The sequence below is a fragment of the Sarcophilus harrisii genome, chromosome 1 (assembly GCF_902635505.1).
Source record: "Sarcophilus harrisii chromosome 1, mSarHar1.11, whole genome shotgun sequence".
Lineage (NCBI taxonomy): Eukaryota > Metazoa > Chordata > Mammalia > Dasyuromorphia > Dasyuridae > Sarcophilus > Sarcophilus harrisii.
Genome location: NC_045426.1, coordinates 104,248,313 through 104,274,336, shown reverse-complemented (window position 1 = coordinate 104,274,336; position 26,024 = coordinate 104,248,313). Strand labels below are relative to the sequence as shown.

At 35.3% G+C, this 26,024-nt stretch overlaps 1 protein-coding gene and 1 pseudogene across 2 annotated transcripts in view; one reads left to right on the top strand and one right to left on the bottom strand.

Moving 5' to 3' along the window:
* The window catches only part of BNC2 (basonuclin 2), a 505,888-nt gene that overhangs the window by 400,497 nt on the left and 79,367 nt on the right, over positions 1-26,024 (bottom strand). The window lies entirely within an intron of this gene.
* Positions 5,866-26,024, top strand: part of LOC100915572 — a 29,727-nt pseudogene continuing 9,568 nt past the window's right edge.

Genomic DNA, 26,024 nt, shown 5'->3' with positions numbered 1-26,024 from the left:
GACAAGAATGCTTGTTTTCTTGCTTTCTTTTAGATCCTTTGAGAATCAACCTCTCCATATCCAAACAAAATTGTACTATCTCACATACCTCTCTCTGTGTGTACTTGCTTTAATACAGTTGTTTCTCACTTTTCTTCTCTTTGATGTCATTTCTACCACCTCCATAAGATCATCCAAGATGGTTATATTAAAGTGTGAATGTGGTAGTTCCAACTCTCCTTGATGTTGAGGAGAGTTTTTGCAAAATTTTTCTACTTTCATTTATCTGTTGTTCCCAAGCAAGAAAAAAAAAGAAAAATCCACATAACAAGATGATATTTTTGCTTTTCTTTGACTCTCCAGAGCTAAGCACTTGTTTACGATAAGTGCTTAATAAATGTCTATAGTTGCCATACTTTGAAAACCTCTCTTTTTGTATGCAAGTAGAAAAGTACACAAAAGCAAGAATCACAACTGTCTAAAAATATTAACCACCAAAAAAAAAAAAGGTAAGTGGCACAGTAGATAGAGCACCAGCCTTGGAGCCAGGAGGATCTGAGTTTAAATCTGGCCTTGGATACTAACTGCCTGTGTGACACTGGACAAGTCACTAAAACCTAAATTCCTAAAAAAAAAAAAACCCACCACAAATAACCATCACATTTATAGTTAACCATTTTTTTAAAAATCACAATGCTCACACAAACAGACATTCAGGTTAATTAAATTTCTTATTTGGGGAGTTTTATTTCAAATTTTTTGTAAATTACTTCTTAATGTATAGTAAAACTTTTTTTATGTCTAGTATTCAGAACCTCAAAGAATATAATATAATCTTTCTTGGGTGATTTTATCTCTGGTGCTTGATTATCCTGAAATAAATTACCATATGGGACTACTTTAAGATCAGCAGTTGATCTCTACAATAACCTCTTTTTTTAACAAAGTTTTTTAATTTTCAAAATATATGCAAAGATAGTTTTCAACATTCACCCTTGCAAAACCTTGTGGTGCAAATTTTTTTTTCCTCCCTGCCAACTTCCCCCCTCCTCTAGACAACAAGTAATCCAATATAGGTTAAACATGTGCAATTTTTCTAAACATATTTCTACATTTATCATGCTGTACCAGAAAAATCAGATCAAAAGGGGAAAAAAATGAGAAGGAAAAAAAAACCAAGCAAGCAAACAACAACAACAAAAAAGATGAAAATATTATGTTGTGATCTACATTCAGTCCCCTGAAGTCCTCTCTTTGGATACAAATGGCTCTCTCTCCAACACAAGTCTATTGGAATCAGCCTAAATTACCTCATTAACAACCATATTTTATAGATGAAGAAACTGAAACTTAGAAAGCTTAAGGGACTTGCCCAAAGTCAAACAGTAAGTTTCTAAGGGGGAATTTGAACTCAAGATTTCCTAACAACTCCAGGTCAGGTCCTTTATCTATCCCACAATAATACCTTTCCATGAAATTATACAAGAAAGGGAAACCTTTAGTGACCACAAGACATAACTAGATAATTGTCCTTTCCTACTAAAATAGATCTAGGATACCAATGTACTTTTTTAATGATTTTCCTCTTGTCATAAAAGGAGGGGGAAAATTCTTAAATATAGTGGGATCTCTAGAAGGTTTTATAACATCTACAAATACATAGAAATATAAGCTATTCTTTTATTTCTATATCAGAGTATAGAAATGAAAATACCACATTTAATTAGTCTCCTTTAAACTAATATATTGATTTTGATGATTTTCCTGAGTTTCTAATATGACTAGGATAGGTTGGTGAAGGCCATTGGTCAATGATCCGTCATAATTCTCTTTACACAAGGAAAAAAGGAACATGCATCTTAAATAAAGAAACAAGGTACAGCAACCAGATAAAACAAAAACAATTAAAAAAAAAAAGACCTGTGTTATTTTTTTTCTTCCATATTTAAAAAGCAAAATCTGAAGACAGAATAGAATAGAAAGTGAAAGATACAGCAGGGTAATAAGTACTTTAATATCTTAAATATACAACTTGCAAATAAACAGAAGTAAGGTACAATTAAGAGAGACAATTAGAATTGAATTATACCATATTTCCTGAACTTGGTTTGCAAAGATCAAATTCAGATGTTGCTTTTATTCATAAGCTCAGAAAGAGTAAATAAAACATCCTGCACACTACACACCATAAATCTTATACTTAACTTACCATTCAAATTAAATCCAAACACAAACATAACCCTAAAACCTCCTCCTTTCCCACAAATACTTGTATAACCAAACCAAGCACAATTTAATTTTCAAAACTAGAGTTTTCTGTATAAGTGTAGCAGTTGTGTGAAAAAAGAGGAAATATACAAATCATCATGCTTCACACTAGCAAATCCATATCCAAGTGCCTTTTCTTTATGTCTCAAGGTTCAAGAGCCCACAAAAATTCACCAAAAGCTCAGGCTGTCTAATAAAATCACTACTGAATAGAGCAGATTTGAATATTTATCTTGCTTCGAAACTTATTTGGGAATAGCTGATAAAAAGCTGCTAACAGTAGGCATTGCTTTATAACATGTATTGACTTAACTCTTATTCAATGATAAAAAATCTAATTTTAAATGTTAATGTACCAAAAAAAGGTTTACCTTGATTAAAGTCACTGCTGTCCTATCCTTCCTTTTTAGCCTTCTTATGATACTCAAAAACAATACATGATAAAAATCAGGCACAGATTTAAACTAGATCAGTGGTTATAAACATTAATTGCAAAAACCCAAGCTGCCTCTTCTTATCAGATAACAAAATTATTTTTTATTTACTGAAATTTAAAAATAAAAACAAAACACTCCTTTCCTTCAAGGGGCTTATATTCTACAGTGCAAATTCAAATTCAAAGTAATTTAAGGAAGAAAGAAAACACTATCTACTAAGAGAATATCTACCAGGTACAACTGGAAATCCAATGGACCTATGAAGAAGTTTCTTTTGTAAGAAAGTCACAAAATGTAATATACAATGTTTGGCACATAGGAGGAGCTTTACAACTATTTACTGAAAGATTGCTTGATGAATCACAGTTACAAAATCAATAATTACTACACACCCAGTGAGGACCTACTACAACTATTATCACATATATTTTACAAGATGCTATAATCAATTAACTTGCAGTGGGGGGAAAAAAAAAGTAAGGAAATGAGCATTTTTTAAAGCATCTACTATGTGCCACAAACTGTGCTAAGTAGATTTTACAATTATCTTATTTGATCTTCACAACAACAATCTGGGAGGTAAGTATTATTTTCATACCCATTTTACAAATGAGAAAACTGAAGTAGCAGAGAAATAGATTTCTTCAGAATCACAGTTAGGATGTAGCTGAAGCCACATTCCATACCAGGTCTTCCTAACTTTATAATATTGCACTCTTTCCACTTAACACCATGATGATTCTAGATATTATAATAACAATTTTGCTTTTCTCCTCTATGTGACTAAAATCTAAGACCTTTGGTAATTATCTAAAATAAAATTGTTTTTAAGTTTCAGTAAGGTGATAAGCCAAGCATCATACAAATATCATAAGAACTTAGTAATCTTTGTATTATCTGAATTTAAGCAGATTCAAAGTTAAAATTTCCCCTTTAACAAACACATTATTCTTGGGTTAATTAGGAGTGTGCAAATAACAGGTTTATCATGTAAAATATTCTAGTCCAGTACTCTTCTTGGCAAATGAAGAGACTAAGACCATTTTCACTCAGAAAACCTAGGTATAAATCCAAGGCCTTTGGTTTCAAATCCAGCATATTTTCTATACCAAGTTTGCAATGATTAAAGATAGTTTAGCAATTCATGAAAAGATACCTAAGTGTTCCCTAGAGTGCCTCAGTTGAAGAAATGAGCAGATAAAACTCACCACTAACAGAACAGAAGACAGCCAAGTGAACACAGCCAAGCAATGTGATGAATGATCTTCTATGAAACATGGATCATTTAACGCAACTCAACAAATATTTATTTAAGCAACTACTACAAGCAAGTGCCTTAGTCATAACAATATAGAGATAATGACATCTTCTCCTTCCTCTTAACTTTTCCAGCTTCCTTCAAATCCTAATCAAAGTCCCATCTTCTGTGAGAAGTCCATCCTGATTCTCCTCAAAGCTAGTGCCTTCCCTCAACTGACAATCTCCAATTTATCTTGGGATATAACTTGTGTGAACATAGTTATATATGCTTTCTCCCCCATTAGATTGTGTGCTCCTTGATATCAGGGATTGTCTTTACCATTGTTGGTATCCCTAGTGCTTAATACAGTGCCAGGCACAAAGTAGAAACCTAATTAAAACATTTAAGTGATTGCTTAAAGGGGGAAGGGGGAGAGGGAAGAGAGACATCAGATATTCAAGTAAGTAGGAAACAACACTGAATGGAATAGGAGCAAAGGAGAAATCCGATAAAAGATTTTCGGAAAACTTGAGGTGGAAGAGGCTGGGATGGATGGTGGGGAAGATCAGGGAGAAGATAGTAATTGAACCTGATCTTGAAAAAAAGGATTCTCCTAGGCAAAGATAAAAATGGAATGTATCCCAGACATTGGAGATGGAAAATAAATGAACAGAAGAGGGCAGAGATGAGATCAGGAATGAAATCTACATAGGAGAATATTGTGAAATAAGACCAAAGGCAGATCAGATTTTTATCTTATTGGCAATGAGGAATAATTCAAGATTTCTGAGGAAGACTAATGTATTAAGATTACTTTGGCAACTATATGAAGGATGAATAGGAATGGGAAGAGTAAGAGGCCAATTAGGAGAAATCACAATTATTCATGTGAAAAATTATGGATCCTGACACAGGCAGTATGAATAGATAGGAGGGGGATAGATGTTAAGAGATTCCTAAAATACACTGAATTTGTGATCTCATTAGATATGAAGGTGGTATAAAGGAGAAGAAAGAGTTAGCAATTACTCCAAAGTTTATGCTTGGGAACAAGACTTAAATTTAATACAAAGAGGAAAACTGAGAAAAGCAAGTATAGGGGTATGGTAGGGACAGCAAATTGAATTCACAAGTAAAGACAATAAAAACTCTAGAATTTAAAGCATAGCACCAAGAAGGGGTAAAAATTACTGAAGAAGTTTCAGTTAAGTTGTGCTGAAGTAAATGGCTATGACTCTTATAAAAACCTCCCATTATAAGGGTAAACTAAAAACAACAACAAAAACAAAAACCTCACCTGCATGAAGGCTTATTATGTTGGTTTTGTGATGCTTTTTGACAGAAACCATAAGCATATCTATCTGAGCAAAGTGTTCTCCTATTGCTAATACTTATAGGAGTATTTTCAAGCATCCTGAAATGAAATTGAGAATAATATTCTTGATTATAGAAAATGTAGAGGAAAATCATCCTACCTTTAAAAAAAAAAAAAAGTTAAAGGAACCTGTTGGGAAATGATTATCATAATACATTCTTATTCATCCCCATTCCTGGCAAAGTCACAGAGATGTATAACCAACTAAGTACTTAAATTCTTAAACCACTTCTTCAAAAAATAAAGTAATAGAAAATATATAATACTATGCTTTAGTTTAAAGAAAATAAATAATCAACTGAAAACTAATATTCAGTTCATAGAAACTTCTACCATCACAAGTATAACAAACTAGGAGACAGGAGGAGGGGAAACAGGCCAATTGATGCAAGAAACTGACTTTTCTTTTCTGTTCCAAAAAAGGTATTTAATTTGGGAACAGAATTTAATGCCTGTTAATGCCTTAGGCAATGAGAAATTTGGGGTATAGTACCATCTTTTTATTTTCCTACTTGGAAGTGAGGTGCTCAAAGATTCCTGAAAGAAGAAGGGAGAATGTGATCAACATGGTACAGGTGGTGAGGTAAGGATCAAAGAACTGACAAGACCACAACAGCCAAGGGCATCTCTTTGATCTCTAACCCAGTTTTCCCCTTCTCTCCCTGTCCTCAGCAAATCTCACTTCCCAATCCCAGACCACATGCAGCTCCTCCCTCAGGTGCCTTTCTACATTCCTGCTAAATAATGATAGGAATTGACTGAAAAACATCAGCCAAGCTGAACACTGTATATGAATGCTGATTCCCAACACTCTCTAGGACAATGAAGTGGCAAAGGAGAGTTGATACATCCAGTTGGCACATTAAGTATAAGGGTATATGGCAACTGAAGAAAAACATTCATCCAATAAACACTTTTAGATGCTTACTTAGTACACTATTCTAAGGACCAAGGGAGTCAAAAGTTTGGATTGTCTGCCTATTCTTAATTAAGCTAATCAACAGGCTACTTATACATTAGAGATAAGCACCTGACTTCAAGAAGTTGACATTTTATGGGGGAGACAAGACATCACAGACTAACTGTGTGACACTAAAGTCATTTAATACCTCAGTTCCTTATATACAAAATGAAACATTTTTAATGGTAAAAATATAGAAATATAAAACATACAAGGTAATTTTGGGTGGAAAGGCACTAAAGCTGGATAGATCAGGAAAGGTTTCATTCAGAAAATGGTACTTGAGCCTTTTAGCAGAGTCATAAGAACTCTAAGTGGAGGTGAGATCACAGTATGAGAAGGTACACTGTAATTGTTATAATACACAACAGTTCATGATAAAGTTGATCTAATGCTTTTATTTCATTATTTTGTCTGTTTCACTAAGGTTTTCTTAAGCATCACAAAAATGATACACATCACCCACATAATGGTACTTCATCCACAGGTTAGTTTATAGGACAAAACCTGAGAAGAGGAGTCACAATATCTGGATTCTATTTAGACTTAGTTACTACCTGTGTGACATTTTACCCTTGGATATTTTTTTTCACCTGTACAATGAAGGGTTTCAATTACACCATCCCTAAGGTCTATTTTGGCCATAAGATTATAGACTCCATAGTTATACAGACACAGTTACAAAAAACTTTTCTGGCTTCAAGGAAGGACTAGTAAGTAGAGTTTAAAGAATAGTCCAGAAAGGGTTAAAATTACTAAAGAAACTTTAGATAGATTGAGCCTGAAGTAACTTGAGTAGTAACAAGTTCCTGGAACATAGTAAGCCCTTGTTGATTAGCTGAATACCTGAGTGACCTTCCTATAGTAAGAGTCCTGGTCTTTTTCATTCCCTGTATGAGATCAATCCCTTCATCCCAATTCCATTCAATTCATATGTTCTCTGAGAATCACAAATCACAAATTCTTAGAGATGAAAGAGATATCAGGAGGTCATTTATTCCAAACTTGACCTGAAATCTCAATCTCCTTAATGACATTAAGCCTCTACTTAAAGACCCTCAGAAATGGGGAGCTCATTCTCATTCCCATACAGCCCACAATAATTTTTGAACAGCTCTAATTATTCAGAAGTTTTTTCTTTATCTTAAGACAAACATAGTTTCTTAAAGTTTCTACTTTATTAGTGCTAATTCCGTCATTTCATACCAAGCAGAACAAGTCAGTTATCTTGTTCACATGAAGAAAGGATCTTAGCAGAAAATAATTGAAAAAAATCCTTTCTTGGAAAGGGTTTCTTGAACCCTATAGCAAAGGGTTCCACTAGTCTTCATCTAATACTTCAGGGGTATTTGAAAAGACAATTGCTTCTTTGCCTTATGGATTAATCAAAATCCAGCTCTCACTGACTGTATCTGTCAGAAAATTGTATTTCTACTGCAACTAGAGGACAACAGAAAATTAAATGGGTCATCTAATAATAAAGAAATGTGTAGTTACCTCCTTCCCCAAAATGACAATGTTTACCTTCTCTAAGTCAGCATGAATAAATCAGTATAAAAGGAAGGAAATGCAGTTCTCTAGCAAATACTATATTAGGATAAATTTAACAAAGACAAAAGTCAGAGGTTAAAAGAGGTCAAGAAATCCAATTCAACCTAGGTCAGACTGATGAACAAGAATTAGCACGCTACCTCACAGAGATGAGACAAAATTATAAGGTCCTGGTTTCGTAGGTTGGTATAGTAGAAAAAAACATCCTGGTTTCTAATTACAATTCTGTCACTAACTTGCTGTAAGAGTTGGAGCAAGTCATTTAATTCAATTCAACAAAGACTTATCAAGGAATTACTTATACAGAACACTGCCAGGTTCTGGAGAGAAACATGGTCCTTGACTTCATGGAGTTTATGATCTAGATACAAGTATTCTTAACTCGGGGATCCATGAACTTGATATTTTCACAAACATCATTTCAATATAGTTTATCTCTTTTGTAATCTTATTAAAACATTATTCTGAGATGGGGCCCACCAGCTTCACTAAACTGTCAAAGAAGTGTAGGACACAAGAATGATAAAGAACTCCTGGGCTAGAAGGTGGAATAAACATATGCCCTGATAATATATATATATGTGAAAGGTACAAAAAATATATAAGGAAGGCACACAGCATATATATATTTTTCCTATCTGTCCCCTTCTTTCTATTTCTCACTGTGACCGTTGTAGAATAGTTATGAAATATATAAGAAAGGTACAAAAAAAGTGTTATATAAGGCCTAGGGAGAAAACTGTTAACAGTAGAAAGCTTCATTAAGGAAGAAACATTTGAATTAAGCCTTAAAAAATGAGTCGAAATTCAACTAAGAGGGTTGAATATTTTAGGTAGCAAAAATAGCATAAGCCAAAGCATAAAAGAGAATCATGGGAAAAGTATAAACAAGCCAATGTTTCAGAAGCAAAGAATATTAGGGAGAGAATGTCAGAAAGACAATATAGTGCCAGGTTGTATAGGACCCTGAATGCCTAGCAGAAGAGTTTCAGATATGCTTGATTGGAAATGGAAAGTCACTAAAGATTTTTTTTTCCTAATCAGAAGTGACTACCAGAACTATGGATAAAGTTTTTGTACATTTAATGTTGATAAGGAACTATTCTACAACGGTCACAGTGAGAAATAGAAAGAAGGGGACAGATAGGAAAAAAAGTTATAGTTAAAGGCACTGTAATTTAGTAGTACAGTATACATAGCCAATGTGTATTCCACTTACCAGAGTCTATCAAACCTGGGTAATATCTCTAACTCCTATATAAGAATTCTGGAAAGATCAAATAAGAAAAGAAATTAAAATGACTCTCAGAAACTAAGTTAGAAGCACTAGATAAATGTAAGACATTCTTATAGGTAGTCTGTCTTGTAAATAGAACACAATTAGGGTCTTTTTTGTTTGTTTGCTATTTAAGAAGAATAGCCCAGATGAATAGCCCAACTCCCTAAACTCACAGAGCAGTGACTAGTTCCATTGCTTCATTCCGAAGAATGATTTGGCAACAGAATAAAGATGCATAGTGTCTAGACTTTCATATGACACAAAGAAAGGAGGAGCTGAGAAGACCATTGCCGGGCTGCAAGATTTAACAGAATAGGCAAATAGAGAGTCAGAAAACTGTAATGGAATATTTAGTGTTAGTAAGTGAAAGGCAAAACACTAGAGAAAAATGGGGCCAAATACACTTTCCAAAAGTGAGGAGGTATTTTTACTAATAGTGTATGGAGTAGCATAAATACACTGTAAAAATACCATGTGCTTCTCCAACAAAACCTACAAATCTCTGAATAACTTCATTGACATTTTCAATGTTCCTTATCCTGAAAGTTAATAACACGGCTCACTGGGGTTTGGTCTCATAAGAAATTCTGTACCTAATAAGGATGTATGGTGCTAAAGGAAAGGGATTAGTTATGGGCTGAGTGGATTCCACTCTAAACATAATATATTCATAAGGATACATTTAGAGCATTTGAATTTCATTAGGTATATTGAGAAAAGAAAGATTCTCCATACCCACTAGTTCTAATAGCTATGTGTCTCGCGGAATAAAGTGACTTTTTCTTATGAAGAGGGGGAAATGTTACAACAAACATCCTAATACAATGTGTGCCAACAATCAGACCCCAAAGCAAAGCTAATAACAAGCCTTAAGGAATTCAATCACTAAAAACTGAATAACTCTCACCCTTCAGCAACTAAATTCCAACAACCATTTATCACACAATTATCATATGCAGAGCATCCTGCTAACCACTAGGAAAGATGAAAAGATCAAATAAGAGTTAAGACCATCTTCCTGTTCCCATAGAGGTTATAGACTACTAAGGGACTGTAACAAATTCACTCGTAACAAAATGATAATAATATAAGTTAAGCATATTAGAGAGTTATAAATCAAGTGTTACATGAGGTACTATAGGAAAGGAAGGATTGTTAATGACTAGTCAAGAAGAGAAGAAACCAAGGAACACAAGGAAGAGATACCATTTGAAGTGGGTCTTAGAAGAGGGATTTTTATGAGGAAAAGTGGGAAGGGACAGGAAATGCATTTATGGAATCAACAATAAATAAATATTAAAGGGGAGAATGAGAAATTAGAAGAGAATAGTATTAGATCAGGATGGAAAGGTAGAGTGATGATATATATTCAAAGGTCTCAAAAACCAAGCTAAGTTTGGACTTTGTTCAGTAAGAAGTCACTGAAAAGTTTTATGCAAAGGAAGAACATGTTCACACTGAAAGAATGGACTGAAAGGGTTATTATATAAGAGAAGCTAGAATATCAGCTTGGAAATTATTATATATCTACACAGACTGTTATAAGAATCTATATGAGACCATAAGCAAGTCATTTTACATTCTCATCTGTAGAATGAAAATCATAACATTTGTAGCATCTACCTCAGGATTATTGGGAGGTGAAAGTGAGACAATACACATCAAGTACATTTGCAATCTTTAAAATACTACTGTGTCAGTTGTTATCATTACAAGAATGGTACAATGGGTAAAGAGAAAAGGATAATTTCCACTGAAGTTCTGGAAGAACATCAGGACTTTGATAACATATTGAATTTGAGGTATCAGTGGGCTGTTTGAGACTATAAAAGAGAATAGGAAGAGAAAAAAAGAGCTGATAGAATTCCCATCAGAAGCTAAGTCTTTCTTTAGTGTAGGAGAGGGAAAAGAAGGATTGGATTTGGAGAAGCGAGGGAAAAGTTTATAATTATTATTTGTAAGGAATGAGCTAGAAAATCAGGGAATAATGAACAGCACTGCTCAGAAATAGTGAGGGTGCAACTAAGGTTATAAACTATAAATCTGTAGTAGGTGAAATCAGCATGACTTCACAACTATTTTAGTAGTGTGGCTTGGGAAAATGAACAAAGGATTGAGATGGTGGAGATTACTCAAGGTTGAGGGATTTCATCAAATGAATCACTAAAGTGGTTAACTATGGGGTCAAGAAGGGATATAAAGCCAAGTGAAATCAGAATGCACAAAAGAGCCTGGAAAGATATGGAGGTGTTAAGGGACATAGAGATTGAAGAGCAGGCTTAATGTGGATGAGAGAATGTAGGAAGAAATAGTCAGCACTTCTAAGTTCATGATCAGGAAGTGGTGACAGTTCCATGTGACAGTAAAGTGAAAGGTATGTCTAGACTGATGTGTGGCTAAAACAGGATGAAAATAGGTCAATGGAGTTGAATACATTAAGAAATGGTGAGATCAGAGTGGGAAAAGGGTCATCAACATACCTACTGAAGTCCCCAAAGATGAGAAATACAAATAAGCAGGGGACTAAGATCTTAATCCAGGTACAAAGACTGAGGACACAAGTAGAAAAATAGCTAAAATATGACAGCAACAAAGAGAGAGTAAACATATTACAATAGAATATTAAGAGCTGGGCAAATTATGTAACATCTCCGGTTCACATTCACCCTTCTCCCTTCCCCCCCCCCCCAATTGGCAAACTGAGACCTGGCATCCCATTTCAGGACCCTGGAAGAAACGAAGCCCAAGAGGGTAGGGTGGGGAACAGAGGGTATCTAATCCAAGTACAAAAAAATCCTCAACTGACCCCAAGGTCCTTGAAGAAAGGTTTGGATAAGAGCAGAAACGAGACAACGCAGCCTGGTGGAGCTTCAGGATGGGTCCCAGATGACACCAATTCACGCAACGCCCAGCCGGGCAAGGCCGCCTCTTCCCGCGGGCTAGGCTCCTTCTCCCAAACCCACGTGCACCCCAGGAATCCTGCCAGGGCTCCCAAGTTCCAGGCGACCCTGGCCCAGGACGGATTGAGGAAGAAGGACGGGGTCACAGGGAGAGGAATAAAACAGCATCTGCAGGATCATGTGCTTCTCTCTTTTTACAATAGAATATTAAGAGCTTCAAAGAATGAAAGAATCCTAAGGGATAACACAGGAAAATAAACTGGAAAAAGTAGGGAGTGAGGTAGTGACAAAAGGTCACAAGTCCCACTTCCTCTTACTGTGAGATGAGAGTAATGGTGGACAACTTCATTGTAAATGGTTATTCAAGTATTTTTTTTAATAATTGATTGCCACTCCCCACAGCTGTAAATTTGTTTCATATCAATGGCAATACAATGAAAAAAAATATTCCAAATAAAAGAAAAATCAAAGAGGACATATTTATGGAGATGACATTAGATGTTCTAGATTAATATAACACTAACTACTACTAGCTATTTTCTCAAGTCTCAATGTATTCAATCGTATAAAAAGTATATTCCTTAATCCAAAGGCCTTTTATGCAAAATGACAAGGAAGCAAATTCTGATAGTTCATGAAGAACCTAGCACTCAACAATCTTAATCAATTAACAAAAATTTAGTAAGCCTGCCTTGTGCCAGGCACTGTGCAAAGCATTAATCTAAATGTATCTCAATCAGGCACCTAAAAGCTTAGCAGAATGTTACAGTATGGGAAACATGAGACTGGAACAATCTACCTCTGCCTACTAGATTAACAGCTATAGAAAAGTTATTTAATTTCTCCAAACTTGGGATCCTTATCTGTCAAAAACAATGGTTGAATTTTAAAAATCCCTCTTTCTAACTCTAAAGTTTTACATAGCATCCACTTAGGCTAGAAAAACTCTTAAGTGGGCAACTTCATCAGGAGGTAAAAGAGGTTCTGTTTGGTATATAAGAAAATTAAAGAAACATGGAAGTCTGTTCCTACTATGTAAAAGATTTGTATGATATTAGCAAAGTCATTCAACTTCTCTATGCCTCTGTTTCCAAAGTTTTGAGAAGGAAGAGTTCAGGCTTTGTGATCTCCAAGTTCAAATTTTATCTACAGATGATAAAAGTGTGCTGGTTTTGGAGACAGTTAATATTGTTCAGTCATTTCAGTTACGTCTGACTTTTCATGACCTCATTTGGAGTTTTCATGAAGAAGATACTAGACTGGTTTGCCATGTTCTTCTCTAGCTCATTTTACAGATGAGGAAACAGAGGCAAAAAGGTCACACAACTACTAAGTGTCTGAAGACAGACATGAGTCTTCTTGATTGAAGATGAGTCTTCTTGATTCTAAGATCAGTGCTCTATTCACTGCATGACCTAGCTGTCCTTTCTTAGAGGCAAACAAGTTTGGGTTTGAATCCAGGCTCTTCCACTTATTATTTGTACACTATTGAACAAATTACACTACAACTTTCTGGGCCTTGAATTCTCAAATTAAAGGGTTGGCCTAGATGGTCCCTAAATTCCCTCAAATGATAAATCCATGATCTATGAATGAATGAGTTAAAAAAAAAAAAAGTTCAATAAACTCTTAAGCAAGTAAAGCACTATACTGAGTCCAAAGGAGATACAAATGGAAAAACAAGACAAGTTCTACTTTCACAAAGTTCACATTCAAATAGAAAACAAAGCATATGGGAAGTATCATTTATAAATCAGATGAAAGGCCCAGAGGTCCTAAGGGAAAACGACAAAGAATATGGGTGATATATCATCTTTAATATTGTTTCCATTGCTGATTATCGATTAAATGGCCAAAGGATATGAACAGACAATTTTCAGACGAAGAAATTGAAACTTTTTCTAGCCACATGAAAAGATGCTCCAAGTCATTATTAATCAGAGAAATGCAAATTAAGACAACTCTAAGATACCACTATAGACCTCTCAGATTGGCTAAGATGATAGGAAAAAATGTGGAATGTTGGAGGAGATGTGGGGAAAGAGGAACACTGATGCATTGTTGGTGGAAGTGTGAATACATTCAGCCATTCTGGAGAGCAATTTGGAACTATGCTCAAAAAGTTATCAAACTGTGCATACCCTTTGATCCAGCAGTGTTACTACTGGGCTTATATCCCAAAGAGATCTTAAAGGAGGGAAAGGGACCCACATGTGCGAAAATGTTTGTGGCAGCCCTCTTTGTAGTGGCTAGAAACTGGAAACTGAATGGCTGCTCATCAATTGGAGAACAGCTGAATAAATTGTGGTATATGGATGTTATAGAATATTATTTTTCTGTAAGAAATGACCAACAGGATGATTTCAGAAAGGCTGGAGAGACTTACATGAACAGATGCTGAGTGAAATGATATACTTCAACAACAATACTATATAATAATCAATTCTGATGGATATGGCTCTCTTCAACAATGACTTGAACCAAATCAGTTCCATTTGTTCAATAATGAAGAGAACCAGCTATACCCATTGAAAGAACTCTGGAAAATGAATGTGAACCACAACATAGCATTTCCACTCCCTCTGTTTTTGTCCACTTGCATTTTTGATTTCCTTCTCAGGTTAATTTTACCTTATTTCTAAGTCCGATTTTTCTTGTGCAGCAAAATAACTGTATGGATATGTATACATACATTGTAGTTAACATATACTTTAACATATTTAACATGTATTGGTCTATCTGCCATCTAGGGAAGGGGGTGAAGGGAAGGAGGGGAAAAGTTGGAACAGAAGGTTTTGCAAGGGTCATTGCTGAAAAATTACCCATGAATATATCTAGTAAATAAAAAGCTAAAATAAAAATAAATAAAATAAACTAGAGAAGGAAATGGCAAATAAAGAAATGAATAAAAATCACAGTAGAACAATTGAAATGAAAAGCTCAACATTTAATAAACCCCCCAAAAGATGAGGATCCGATGAACATTTACATTTATACAGATAGTAGAGTTAGATAACAAACTTTACCAACTTTGCAATTCCCACCCCTTTTTTTTTTATTTTGAAACCCCTGTGTGTCCCTATAATTATTAGAAATAAACATTATTTTTAAAAACCCCAAACCATTGAGAACATTTGTGTGCGACCTTCAGACACAGCAGAGAAAGTTTGTGGGGGAGGGAGGGGTACAAGATACTCAAGGAACAACACCAAGATCAAAAAGAAGTACATAACAGCAGCAATAATAATTAGTGAGCAAAATTGGTGGTCCAAGTCCTGGAGCTTCTTGCTAGAAGAAAACCAAAGAGATAGAGGGTGCGGCAGACCCCAGGATGACAGCAAGGCTTAGTTATGATTTACAGGCAGCAGCTATAGAAAAAAGTTTTAATACCCAAACCCATTTAGTGTTGAAGAACAGAGAAGTAAGGAATATTTTTTTAATCTATGTGAAAGTTGTGGAAGTACCTGTGGTATTTAAAGGAGAGATGACAATAGAATTCATTGGGCATAACTAGTTAAGCTTCTCTTTAGAAGATGCTCTATTGAATGTGTCCTTTTATATCTCCTCAAAAGGGCAGCCAAAATGTGACTGACAGCTGTCAAGTTAATAATTCAAATGACTGGTTACTTGATTGGGCACTCATATTAGCAATGCATCAAACTATAAAGAAGAGGGTGCAGAAAAGGAAATAGCAAAAAAATCTGAAAAGACTTAAATGAACTGATGTTGAGTGAAATGAGCAGAACAAGGAGTACACAACACAGTAACAGCACTATTGTGTGATGATCAACTATGACAAACTTAACTCTTCTCAGCAATACAATGATCCAAGAAAATTCCAATAGATTTGGCATGGAAAATACTATCTTCATCTAGAGAATGAACTATGGAGACCAGATGCAGATCAAAGCATACCATATTCACCTTTTTTTGTTGTTTTTTTTTCCTCCTGGCTTTTCCATTTTGTTCTGATCTTTTTTTCACAACATGACTAATATGGGAATATGTTTTAAATGATTCTAATGCATAACCTTAAAAAAAAAAAAAAAGGAAAAGAAAGGGGAACAGAAATTTCTCAAAGAGTATGAACTAAAGTAGATTTAACATGTTCTCTTTAAACTCCCTTAGTCATCAAAAAAGCCGTAAGTTAACCCGGCTCTAGCTTTCCTGTTTTTAGGGAAGGACATCCATACGAGTAGTCATTTCTTTTCTAGCTTAGTCATTTTTTTTTTTTTTTTTTGCTGCCCCTAAAAATGAGAACATGCTTTCCTTAAGAAGTACAAAAGTACCAAAAATGACTTAATTTTCATAGCTCTCCAAAAATTCATTTATACTAACAAAGCAGCAAGATTTTAGCTCTTTTCTAGCACTATATTGTAAACTCCTCAAGGACTAGGGGCTTTGCTCTACTTTGTTGTGCATAGCAGTAGACCATTCACTTAGTAAAGGATTGATTAAATGTTTAGAAATAATGATTTAATATAAAGAATCACCACCTAGAATTGCATCTAAACCATACCAAAGAGATCTATCCACTGTGCCACTAGCCTCAAATACTTACTAGTCATGTTTCTCTAGGCAAATCATTTAACCCATATGTCTCATTTCCTCATCTATAAAATGGGGACAATAGTACTTACCTCTCCAGGTTGTTGTGAAAATCAAATGAAATAACTGTAAAGTGTTTCACATAGTGCCTGGTACATACCTAAGTGCCATAAAAATGGCATTATTGTTGTTGCTGTCATTATTATTATTGATGCCTAGCAGATAGATAGGCTTATTCGGTAAGAGAATAACATTTCAGATGTGTGCATCAGAAATATCCATTTAGCAGTGGTATAAGGGAAAAATGAGAGAGGAAAAATATTAGAAGTAGGAAGGTCACTTGGAAAATTACTGCAATAGACCAGGTAAAAGGTGATAAGGGCCTGAATTTCAGATGTGGCCTACATGAGTGAAGAAGAGTAGAATGGATGTGAGATGTTATGAAGGTACAATCAATATGAGTGAATATGTGGGGTGAGAAAGGGTGAAGAATCAAGGCTGACTCCAAGGTTGCAAATCTGGGGGAAGAGAAAGATGGTTACATATCTCAAGATAACCCTCAGACCTTTATTTTCCTCTCATAGAGCCTATAATACAACTTTTAAAACTACTTGAAACTAGAAAACTTATCTTCTGCCACAAAACCCAATACTATGAAATCCCAAAGAGTAATAAATAAAGTAGGAGGATTACCACATAGTGTAAATAGCTATACTACCAACATCATCTCCTCATTTTTTTTTCTCCGTTATATCTAGGAATTGTGCACCCTGAGGCAGAAACTCTGAAAGTTTTGTTAGCACCAAGTTCCCAGTGAAAAGGGTATTAAATAAAATAAAGCTATGTAGGCAAAAGTCAACGAAGGTGAAAGGGTCTGGAAAAGATAACAATAAAAATTCATTTTTTTAATATATTCTGAAGTTCAAGCAATGCCCAATTTGCATGTATATGAATGTAAGAGAAAAATCACAAATAAATAATTGTTTCTAATCCAGTCTTTATTATATACTCCAGAAAGCACTGCTACACAGGAAACATTTCAGAGATTAAGCCATCTGATGACAATTACAGGAGCCCTGAATGGGAAAAAAATGCATGCTGAAGGCCAGACGGTCTTGCAATTATAAATCTTTCTTCAACCTCCGAGTCATCTCCCCACCCACCACATCACTAGCAGAAAGAGGTAGACAGTGATATTGTTACTTAATATCTAATGATCACATAAGAGAGAGGCAAGCTCACACACATTATTTGAGAGATAATTATGATTTCAGCTTGCCAAGTCACCTCATCCTTTGAAGTGAGAGACTTCATGATTGATTGTCACGAGTTTGGTTCTCAAGGGTGTAAGATTTATAGTAACCATGTCTCTTCTGGGAAAGACATGACTAAAAAGGACAAAGCCACTAGAAATGTTTATGGCCAGAGTCACCTCTTTCCCAATTTATAATAGCTCCTCCCTGGCCATTTTATCCCATTATCCTGTAAAAGCAGGGAAACAAACATGTGAGCTATGTGATGGCACTAAACCTCTGCAATCTTATAGACAGTGATTATTTTTCTGTTCTTATCAATTAAATAAATTCAGTTTTTGAGTATCAGCTTCATGAGTGGGATCAAAAAGCTTAAAAAGACCAAGTTCCCACATGTTTTATTTAACCACTGTTTTAAGATCCTAGAAAATAAAGCTGATAGTTAGGCACTAAACCATTGATCCTTCTAACAGGAGCAATGTTCCCATAGAATGTGCCTAAGTGGGGCTGAATGCATGCAATACCTCAGTATTTGTGAAGATAAAAACTGCTGCATAAATCTAAATTAGTATTGGTATTTCCTCTTAATTTCATTAAGTTCTTTTCTCCTAGATCTTTGAATTTCAAAACAAGTTCTAAGAAAACCTATATCTTCCTTACAAGGCTTTTCCCGGGTCAAGAAACTACAAAGGCTCCCTACTGCCCTAGGATAAAATATAAAATGCTCTGCTTGGCACTTAAAATCCTTCACAATCTGGCTTTTCTCTTTCCAGGATGAGACTCATCTTTATGAGTTTAAATTTGACCCCTAAAACTTACTAGCTGGGTGACCCTGGCAAAGTCACTTAACTGTTTGCCTCAGTTTCCTTATCAGTAAAAAGAACTGGAGAAAGAAATGGCAAACCATTCCAGCATCTGCCAAGAAAAGTCCAAATGAGGTTATAGAGGATCAAACATGACTGAAATGACTGAACCACAGAAATCAGTTATTAAAAATTGGCCCCAGCAGATAGAGCACTGCACCTGGAATCAGGGAGACCTGAATACAACTCCCTTAGACAGCTCTGAACCTACCAAATCATTTAACCTACATGCCTGCATTTCTTCATCTGCACGATGGAGATGATAACAGAATCTTGCTCTCAAAGTGGTTGGAGGAATCAAAGGAAATCAAATTTGTGAAACACTCTGCAAATCGTAAAGCACTACATAAATGCCTACATTCAGCTAAACTGGCATAATCACTGTTTCACAGATACAACATTCCAGCATTAACCTCCAGGATCTTGCAAAGATTGTTCCTTATACTTGAATTTTGTTTTCCCTCCTCATCTCTGTTTCTCAGTTTCAAGTTCCCATCAAGGTTCAAACTAAATGCAATACAAGGTCTTTCCTGTCACCTAAATTATTCTCTAGGTGCTCTCCAACAAAAATAATTTAATTGTACTGTGTATATTTTGGATTTTCATATGTGTGTGTGTGTGTGCGCACGCGCGCGTATGTATATGTGTGTATATATATATATATATATATATATATATATATATAATGTTTTCCCTTCAAATTCCACAGAAAGTAAGTATCTTGAGGCCAGGGAATATTTTATTGTTGTCCTAGTGTTCCTAGCACTATAGATGCTTAACAAATGCTTATGAAACTGAATTGAATTTCTCTGGTTTCTTTGAAATTGTCATCATAGTATATCTAGTGAATTTTTCTTTCTACTCTACAGAATCTAGAATTTGCTTCAACAATACTGTAGAAACTGGATTTTTGAAAAGCAAAATCTTTCAAGAAACACTAATTAAGGGCTTACTATGGACAAAGAACTAGGGCAGAACAAAAAAGAAATGCAATGCAAAAGCAAACCCACCATGCATGACTCAACATGATATATATAGTGGAGAGAAAGATGCACTGAACTACACAGAATACAGGTATCATTTCCAAAACTATCACTATGATTCTGGGAAAGATATTTTATTAACTATTTTATACTTTAAGTGTCTCCAAGCTATAAAATAAAGAGATGAGACAAGATCCCTGTCCACTCTAAAATCTCGAATCTCCAATAAATTCTCTATTTCTAATTTAATTCAGCTTAATTATAGAAGTTGCAGGGTTGTCACCCTCTCTATGAATCTTGGATGTTGTGTTGGGAACAAATGGCTGGTTGGACATGATTAATGCTATGAAAATCCATATCCTATGTGTGGGGGAGGGGAGAGAAACAAATCTCTCTAGTCAGAGAAAGAAATCTAGAATGTGACAATATTGTGTCCTCTCCTTCATTTTAGTTCTAATGCTATGGCAAAGCTGCCTCATGATAATTTGTACGGTCAAGGCCATTGCCAAAAGAAAGCTGAAGTAAAGGAGGCAAATGAGAAAGGGAGAGGTGGGGGGTGGGGCAAAAGGGAGAAAGATAGAGGAGTAAATAAGGGGTGAGAGGGAGAGAAAGAGGGAGAGGGAGAGAAGGAAGACAGAGAGAAAAGAAACTGAGTCAGAGAGAAAAAGAGGAAAAGAAAGTGGGGGAAGAGAGAAAGAGAGAGATTTCTCAGAAATACCTTCATCCTTATAGACATCTAACCCATGTTCTCTACCTGAGACTTCTCTGCCATCTTGGTTGCATGGGAAAAGGAAGAAGCGCAAGAAAGCAAAAAAAAAAAAAAAAAAAAAAAAAGGAAAATAAACAAATCCAGGACTAGAAAGAACAGATGGGAAAATAGAAAAAGATATGGAAACAAAATTTACAGATCTTAAGGAATAAGGTTCTTTTTCAGTAAAATTTTATGGATGGATAAAAGTTGCTACATATTAAGACAATCCAAGGAAGGACAACTGAGAAATACAAATAATACTCAATGAAGTGACAACACTATCCTAAAAGTATGAACTATGTCTGGTTTAATGTTATATTTATTTTCATATCTGATACTATACCCAATAAATAACTGTTCATTGATTTGAATCAGATAGGACTGTGATCTTCCCAAGAACTGTTGAAACCCCCAAATCTGCTGGCTCTGACAGCTCAGGTTCTGCATTTCTTCATATACTGCTCTTTTGTCTTGCTTTTCCTTCAGTTAAACAGTCTTAGCAGAAAGCTTCTTCACAGTCCAAGCAGGTCTCTTTCCCTGGAAACTCTGCTACTTCTTCATAGGTTACACCATGGAAAATGTGTAGAACCCAGTATGCAAGGGTAGCATTCCATTAAAAAGCAGAAGGAAGCATGATTAAGCCGCCAAAGTTGACAAACTGATTTGGATTGGGGCTCTGAGCTTCCATATTCATGTCCTTCCATAAATTCTATACAAAACATCTACCCACAACCTCAATGATAAAGAAACTTCCTCCAGTTCTTATAAAACTTCTCAGGCACCAATATAACCCAGGGTATCCATCTCTTATCTCTTACTTTTTCCTTATATGACCAGGCCATCTTCTTTTCTGACCACACAACGCACTTTCTGTTTGTTCTTATACACAATTTCAGGATGCTGCCTCTTTTTCCTTTCCTGATTATCCTGTCCATAAGACTGAATGTTACAGGGAGAGCTAACAATCATCCCCTAAAACAATATCAAACCCAAACCCCACCCTATCCATCAGTTTATCTAGAACGAAGTTTCTTAAACTGTGGTTTGCAAACCCAGGGATCATATAAATGTTGATTTGTATAACTTATTTTTATATACCTATATACCCAGAGTCACATAAAAATTTCTCAGGTGAAAAAGAATCATAAATGGAAAAAAGTTTAAGAAGCCTTGGTCTAGAGAAAAACCTTCCTCTACTAGGATGGGGCATGAGCATATTAAGAAAATCCAAATCCTGTGGGGAAGGGGTGGTGGGAGGTGGGGGAAGAAGACTTCCAGCTAGAGAAAGAAATCTAGAAGATAGGACCCGTGCCACAGGAAATTAAGATACAAATTCTAATTTTCATTTGACTTTCTCCTCTATGAGCTTGGCCCTGAGTAATAAGGGAGTGTTATATATGTCAGTGAAAATATTTTCAAGCCAAATTTTCAGCATCAATAACAGTACACTGGTTTTCATACTAATTCTCTCCCTGGCGTCTAAGCACTCAACATAATGTATTGTACATATTAAGTGCTCAACAAATGAAAATTCATATTTACATAAGACATCCACAGAGACAACATGATATGATGAGCAGAGTGACAGCCTCAAGCCAGGAAGATCTGGATTCAAGTCCTGCCTGTGACACATATTCATTTACTTGACCCTGGGCAAGTCAAGACCTTTTTTTAAAGTTGCCCATTTCCATACACATTGTGGGAATAGCAGAATAGGACAATAAATGAAACTATGAATCTCTAATATATTGTTACTCTATTAGCTTTTCTTTTAAAGCTTTTCTTTTGCTCTAGGAAGCAAAGGAAATGCTCATTACTTTGTGAAGAAAGCTTTTTTACTTAAATACTCTATCTATGCCAAAGAAGTCACATCTCTAATCCTTATCCCTATCCCCAATTTAGGATTTACATAGCACTATCACCACAACTCTTCAGAGCAGGAAGCACTAAAACAATTATTCTAATTTTACAGATAAGGAAATAAGTAAGTAAAAAGCTGATGGGACTTGGCTGTTAGCCACACAACAATCACTCCAACCCTGATTTTTTGACTTTCAGTCCTACAGTCCATTCCACTCCACCATACTATCTCCTGAATAAATGAGTTTGAAGGCAAACACACACACACACACACACACATACACATACACACACACACACACACACACACACACACTCTCCCCCCCCTTCCTCCCTCTTTCTCTATCTGTATCTTTATCTGTATTATATGTTTGTATATCCTTTTTATTGACCTAGAAGCAGAAAAATTGTTTTCTGCTAGCCTTTGTTCTCCTAATAGAATTTTTGCTTAGTGAATACAAACCTAAATGGTCACAAATAAGACACATGATGAATTTCTTATTTTAGTATACTAGATTAGGGGACAATCTCAGGCACCAAAAATGTCCTTATTAAAATGAGATCATGCCACTTTATCTTTGGCCATCCTTCTCAAATGAATAAATTTCAGCTGTTCTCCTTATTAAAGCATTGCTTTGCAGCTAGGTGGCACAGTGGATAGCATGCTGAGGCCTTAGTGAAGAAGATTAGTCTTCCTAAATTCAAATCTGGCCACAGACACTGGGCAAGTCATTGACCCTAACTGCCTCAGTTTCCTAACCTGTAAAATGAGGTGGAGAAGAAAATGGTAAACTATTACAATATTGTTGTCAAGAAAACCCCAAATTAGTTCGTCAAGAGTAGGACGACAGAACTGACTAAAGAAACACAGCAAAAGCACTGCCAGATGATCTTAACATCCCACACTATCTCAATCCCAATTTAGTCAGTCAACAAACTTTTATAAAGTGCTTACTGTGTGCCAGACACTAAGTTGATGTGGGTAATTAAATAATTATACTGATAAAGTGGGCTTCCTAGACTGGAGATGTGAACATTAACTACAAGATTTCTATATAATTCTTCCAAGTAACTGGAACCACCAATGGCTAGCAAGGGACCAAAACTTAGGTAGAGGGACTTCATAACTTAGAATGCAAAGGTTTCAGCATTAGAACTTCAGGCACAAACTTGTTACCAAATAATTTCTTATGCTTCATCTTCAAAGATTTCATTGATGTGGGTAAAATCTCACCACAATTCAGATCCTAACCTATCCGCAGAATTTTATCCTCTGTGACTCTTGCCCATCATCCTCCTATAAATTCTACATTTTAAAAATCTACCCACAGTGTTTAGTGGCCTTGGTCTTTTTCACACTTCCTGGACACCCATGCAGCACTCAGGCGATATACCTGCTATCTTTCACTCTCCCTAAATGACCAACCAGTTTTTCTGTTCTTATACATAATTCATTAATTGCAGTGTGCTATCTTAACCTAATTTCTCCCAAAAAAAGATTTTATCCCCAAAACTAAATACATAGAGAGAAATCATAGCACAGAACTATGGCTAATGTCCATTCCATATACCCAAATCTTGACTACTATTTTAAGTCACAAGAATTTATTGAACATAGAGAATATGTAAAGTACTTCGTCAAGTTCTAGAAATCAGTCAATAAGCATTTATTAAGCAGCCTACCATAGACAAGGTACTGAAAAATGAAATAAATAGACCTTAATTTAAAGGACTTACATTCTGTAAAGGGACTACATATTCACAAATAAGTACATACAGAATAAACACATAACAAGTATGCAGAAATGGGAGAGGAAGAGTTAAAAATTATACATTAAAAACTGAATAAAACAAGGATGCTGCCCCTGAAACTTAAAAAAAAAAAGTGATTCAAATCTGAGTTTTATTTATTAAGAAGATGAGGTCAATGTCAAATTTTGAAAGGGACAAAAAGATTTCAATGCAGTTCCTGAAAATACTGGAAACAAGTACCAATGGAAAGTAAAAATTTTGCAAGAACTTAATTGAATACGGACGTATAACAAAACTGACTGTGTAAAATCTATTATGCAAGAAGAAAAAGTACTTCTTCACTACTTACTGCTAGGTAAACACAAGTTTTAAATAATTTTCAGTGCAATAGACCTGGAATTTTATTCCCCACAGCCTAGTGATTTTAAATGCCCTGTGACCTTCTTAAGCACTGCCAACGTCAACATCTGGTACCTGGCACATAAAGAAAATAGACTCTAAAAGGTTTTAAAACCTTTCATTTTCATTATATGCTTTAAATATGTTTCTAAGGCAGTATTTTCTCTTTTCCCTTCTTCAGAATATACCAAAAAATATGAAGCTGTCTCATCATGCACCTGCATTATTGTTTTAGAAGCCAAAGAGGAAAATAATTATCACAAATTGGATAGTTGTTAATAATATTTTCTCATACCCCTCCAAAGACCAAGATTATATACAATATAATAAAATAGAGACTTGTGACCTGAGTGGATGAAAGGAATCCCAGAGTGATGTAATTATGTCCCCCCAAAATACACACATTGGTGAAAAGACTTCATAATCCAAGGCAGATCCCTACAGAATTCCCAAGATTTTTCTGTGCTTTTTTCTTCTATATTTTCTTGTGCCAGATTTTTATGACCTTCAAATCCCTCAAAGCTTTGAACAAAAACAGTATGATCATAATATAATGATAATGATAACAATTATACTTATACCCTCTCCCGAATTGCTATATTTTATTGGAGAAGCTCAAAACTTGGAATTCATGATTTCCCACAACCTACCAAGATCACTCACAAAATTACTATGGGAGGCAGCTTGATATAGTAAACAGAGAACTGAACTCCATGTCAGAAGAATATTCAATTATGTTTTCACAAATAAATATAAAAACAAAAGGCACGGTCAGAAATAGGGCCAAGGTAGAACTCAGAATCCCAAGTCTTTTTTTATGGTCTTCCTAAAACTTCACTTTCTAGTTGGCATTCCAGTTGAAATTAAAAAAAAATAATAATAATAATAAATATGAACTAGCTTCAGACAGATGTCTGAAGGTTTGTAAAATGGAACTAGGTCCTACTCAAGAATGAAAAAAGTTAATTCCAATCCAACAGAGAAACTTTTTATTAAATACTTGCTATTCATAAGCCATTGTACATGGCACTGGGACACACAAAGATAAAATTAAATATACTCTCAGTGTTTGAGGGACTTAGGCTCCACTAGGAGATATACACCATGTTAACAGTTAAGTGTATACATGATCATCAAAGGAGGAAAAAAACTTAAGGAAATCAGTAAAGGCTTCCCAATGGAGGTTGGCATCCGAAGCAAAACCTTGAAGAGAACCTGGGATTCTATGAGGCATCTGTAATTTATCTGTAATTAGGTAGGCCATTCTAGACTCAAAGAACATTAGGAAGATGTGCTATATAGTACAGTGGAAAAAGAAAATGTCTAGAGCTTGTGCAGGGGATTAATGTATAATATGGTCTGAAAAATCAGAGTGGAGATAGGTTGTAAAAGGCATTACATGCCAAACTGAAGAGAAACACATATATTGTCATAAAAGAAAGAGAGAGCCACTGAAGTTTCCAAGCAATAGGGTCATTCAGTCAAAACTATGCTTGAGGAGTGTCTAAAGCCAGATTTTAACTCAGGAAAACTGATTTTCCTGACTCCAAATCTGGCATTTTCCTGACTGCAACACCTTAGCTTCCTATTCCTATAGTTATCATCACATTAAAGGGGGAAAAAGC